Source organism: Octopus bimaculoides, chromosome 25 (assembly GCF_046866305.1).
Source record: "Octopus bimaculoides isolate indiv1 chromosome 25, ASM4686630v1, whole genome shotgun sequence".
NCBI classification, from domain to species: domain Eukaryota; kingdom Metazoa; phylum Mollusca; class Cephalopoda; order Octopoda; family Octopodidae; genus Octopus; species Octopus bimaculoides.
Window position 1 is genome coordinate 33,576,404 of NC_142952.1, and position 4,852 is coordinate 33,581,255.

General features: G+C 37.5%; 1 long non-coding RNA gene across 1 annotated transcript in view; it reads left to right on the forward strand.

The window, feature by feature from the left end:
* Positions 1-894: 894 nt before the first annotated feature.
* The window catches only part of LOC149131159 (uncharacterized), a 4,763-nt gene continuing 805 nt past the window's right edge, over positions 895-4,852 (forward strand). The window contains exon 1 of the long non-coding RNA XR_016238331.1: positions 895-1,584. This is a non-coding gene — a long non-coding RNA (uncharacterized LOC149131159). The remainder of the gene's footprint in view (positions 1,585-4,852) is intronic.

A 4,852-nucleotide genomic window follows, 5' to 3' on the forward strand; every position in this document is an offset into this window, starting at 1 on the left:
TTATTTATAGAAAATATAACAGCTAAAGGCGGTAAAGAATGGCTCGCAATGTGTGTGTGTGTGTGTGTCGGTGTGTGTGTGTGTGTGTGTGTGTGTGTGTGTGAAGCATTGTGAAGTATAATTTAAAGAAAGCAGTTGTATAATGCCGGAACAAGGCAAAAAAGTACAAAGAAGACTACAAATTGAAAAGAAAACAGAACAAGTTACAGTTTTACTTTGTATATCTCTAATTCGAGGTGAAGACCACTTCTTCAGGACTATGGGAAAATTCGTATTGGGGGAAAAGTTTCTTTCACAGACGTGTGTGGGTGTTTGGTGGTGAGGGAGAAAGGAGAAAGGCGATACACGCGGACTGCAATTGTGATAGCAACCAATCTGCTTCGTGTAGTTCCGCCCCTGTTGTCAAGGCAACCCAACGCAACAGGGGCAATCTCAGAATTATGGAAATCTTCCTTATAAACAAATTGAAACCAGCCTTTAACAACTACATTAACAACTGGTGTTGGTGTGTTTATGTCCCCCGTAACTTAGCCGTTCGGCAAAAGAGATCGACAGAATAATTACTGGGCTTACAGAGAATAAGTCCTGGGGTCGATTTGTTCGACTGAAGGCGGTGCTCGAGCATGGCCGCAGTCAAATGACTGAAACAAGTAAAAGAATAAATGAATATATATGTTTAATTATTTATAGACAGATGTGACTGTGTGGTAAGAAGCTTGGTTCCTTCCATCATGGTTCTAGGTTCAGTCCCGATGCGTGGAATCATGGGAAACCTCGTGCTGACCATAGCCTTTTAAGTGGATACGGTAGATGGAAACTAAAAGAAGCACATCGTTTACACACACACACACACACACAAACACACACACATATATATAAACACATAATTTACATAAGTGTAAGCTATGTGTAAGGGAATCCCTTGCCATCCTTAAGTCTTTTGGACCTAAAACTTTAAATAAATTTACTGAGGTGATCCCTTTTTGCAACCATAAGTTTTCTTCTACTTTTCTGAAAGCGTATAGAAGTAAAAATTAGATGTGGTAAATAATATTTAGCTTTAGTGGGTTTTGAAACCGGATAGTTAAAATTTCTATTAACAACAGCCACCTGCATGTTTGGCAATAAAATAATTCGGGGTTTTTTTTTTGTGTGTGTGTGTTAGAAAATTCGGACTGGTCCTGTGAGGGATTATTATCTTTAAAATTAGCAATGCGGCGTTGTATGAACTATTTACTCAGAGGTGGGGCTGAGAGAACTTCATTCTATATTTTATTCTCATGTATCATTCATTATAAACATACGTTTTTTTTCACCCTGTTTGTTATATGTCCCAACATATCCTTGTAATGTCCCCTCCTCGTTGGCCCCTTATGGGCAATAAAAAATCATTTTCACTTTTGTTCTGTGCGTATTTCTTGTTCATCCTGAAGGTGTACTTCAAATGTAATCGAACCGCGGCCATGAGCTCCTGAAATGGCCATAGGTGTGTTTGAATTGATTTTGTGGAACTCTTTTTTGCTCGTGGACTCTAACCTGCCATGGTTTTAAGAACTGAAATTTATGGACGTACTCTTATGTGAGGTGAGTAAAACAAACTTTTAAAACATATTTTTAGTCGATTCATATTTTATTTTATCTTACTTTATTTAGTTTTTTAGTAACACGACACGCTTTAGAATTTTTATGAATTTTTAGTCGTTTATATCTACTTTATTGATAGGCCGTTCTATATATTTGTATTTTATTCACACATGGTGCCACAGTTTGATGTTGGTCGGGAATTTGAATGATTTAACCGAACCTGCATGACTGAACTTCTCTCACACAGTCTGTTTTTCTTCTGAAGATGGGTCTTTGAGCCTGAAATATAAAACTTTCCGCATTGTCAGAAGCTTTATATTGTCTCTCTATTTAATATTGGATTCCACATATATTTAAATACATATGGAGAGCAAAGGCGGTGAGCTGGCAGAAACGTTAGCACGCCGGGCAAAATGCTTAGCGGTATTTCATTTGTCGTTACGTTCTGAGTTCAAATTCCGTCGAGGTCGACTTTGCCTTTCATTTTTTTGGGGTCGATAAATTAAGTACCAGTTACGCACTGGGATCGATGTAATCAACTTAATTCCTTTGTCTGTCCTTGTTTGTTCCCCTCTGTTTAGCTCCTTGTGGGCAATAAAGAAATAAATACGTATGCGGAGCGGGGAAATTCCTAAAATTATAATTTAGGACGATAATTCAGTTTTATTTTGAACAAAATACCAACGATTTCAGAGTAAAAACATCTCCTTGCAGTTCACCTGCATGTAGCATCTCTCACTGTCACTCACTCCCACTCTGTTTGTTCTTGTAGTTTCCCCTCGTTTCAAATACAAAAGACAAAGAGAACAACTGAGTAGAGACGTCGTAATAGTAAGTGAGAGAGAGAGAGAGAGAAAGAGAGAGAAAATGCTATGGGAGAAATGCAGAAAATAAACAGAGAGCTCAGGTCACGTTGAGTTATCTATAGAAAATATAAGTCTATTGAATTCGAACAAATTTTACTACGTCAAGCTCTAAAGTGCTACTCATATATATATATATATATATATGTATGTGTGTGTGTATATATATATATATATATATATATATATATATATATATATGATAAATCCCCCAAAAGAACAAACACACACAAAAAAAAAACAACGCGAGGACGTGGAACATGTAAAGTATTAGCAGACGCCCAGGTTCAGTTAAACCATTCAAATTCTCTACCAACATCAAACTATGACACTATGTGACCTTTCTCGACCAATCCCAGCTCATGTATCGGTAACAGCATATATTTGTGAAGCATTGTGACGTATAAATTAAAGAATGCAGTTGTGTAACGCCGGAACAATGTGAGAAGGTACCTTTAAAGGGGCGGCACTTTGGTGTCTGCAGTAGGCAATATGTGGGGGGTTTTGTGGGGTTCAGGGGCCGCAAACAGAAGGGCAGCCACAGGCGGCACACACTCTGGCTACACTAGTGGTGCGCAGGCTGCTGTTGCTATAGCAAACAGTCTGCTTCGTGTAGTTGCTTCCTGCTGTCAAAGCAACCCAACGCCACAGGGGCAATCTCAGAATTATAGAAGCCCACCTTATTAACAAATAGAAACCAGCCGTTAACTACATTCGTTAATATATATACTGTATATATCTGTACATATATACTGCATATATATATATATATATATCACGGTGGTGCACCAGCATGACCGCAGCCACTTGGCTGAAACACATAAATAAAAAAAAAAATATATATATATATATGAAGAATAATAATAAATGGAGAAAAACGCGTATAATCAATAAGTTCCTTTAATTCCTACATATGTTTCAAAATTTATGTGCACTCTACTCCAAAGATGTAAGAGGTGCTGGAAATGCACATAAATTCATCGTCAGGGAATCAATTTACAAAAGCAAGACATGCGCTAAATGCTAAGGTTGCGTACGAGTTATAACATTATATAGCTAGGCGAAAGAGTATATATGTATGTATATATATATATATATATATATATATATATATATATAAATATACATATATACACACATGTACATGTAGTGTATTGTATATATTGATGTACATATTTAGTCACAACGGATATGCTTGAGTTATAACCGCACCACCATTACCTCACATGCATTTACTCACATATATGACTGTATAGTCATGCATGAACACACATACAGAGGCATCCTTTGCGTTACGGAATTCATCATTTACGGCGGTTGTAAATATGTGCAATTATTTCGCGATACGATGTGTGATACCGCTTTTCCGGAAACTCGATCAAATTTTAATTATTTGAAAAATTGAAATCCTGATACCTATATATGTATATAAAATATATAATATTTTAAAACAATATTATTTTTAGAAATATTATATATACGTATTTCGTGTGACACTTTAATCCGTCTGGCCGCACCCCTCTTCAGTACTCCGTGCCCGTTGTCTTGACATTTCTGCGGCTTACAAGTTTTACTAGTTGTATAACTTTAATTTGTTTTTTTCCAGTAAAATTCGTTTTCGTTTTCATTGCTCTCAATATTATCGTCAAAACCTACCCGTGTCCTCCTCCTCCTATTTCTCAACTGTTGCTGCTGCTGCTGCTCCTCCTCCATATCTTGTTTATTTTCTTGTTTCTCTCAATATTCTTACTAACCGCCCGCCTTATCTGCTCCCCTTTAGTATATGCGTGCACCAATTCAACTGACCTTGGTGTATTTTCTTGCTCTCTACATTCTCACCCTAAGCTAAGTTTAATAACTTAAAAACATTCTTTCACATCGTACAACACTCATCTTTCAGCATCACTTCTGTACACTGCGCTGATAAAGTGCAATAACCCAGAAACCAGTTCACAGATGTTGCTTTATGCTGGAAGTGGGGCGGGGCGGGGGGGGGGGGGAGTTGGCTGAGCTCCCTGTTCGAAAATATAAGGATACGGATATTGTGTCGTATAGCCAGCTGCAAACGACGTTTCCTGAGGCAAAACAACAGTAACAGTCCTCCCTTCCAGGACACACCACATTACATTGGCAAATAGTCTTTAAAGTACTGAATACCGCTCTTTGAGAGATTTAGAAATAATAATGTTTCTGTTTAAATATATATATATTCTCTTATTCTGTTATACTTTTACTTGTTTCGGTTATTTAACTGCGGCCATGCTGGCTTTTAGTCGAACAAATCGACCCCAGGACCTATTCTTTGTAAGCCTATTGCTTGAACAGATAAAGTGAAAGCGAGAAGAGAGAGATAGAGAGGAACAGAGAAAGGGGAAGGATAGCGAAGGAACAGGTAAAGAGAGAGA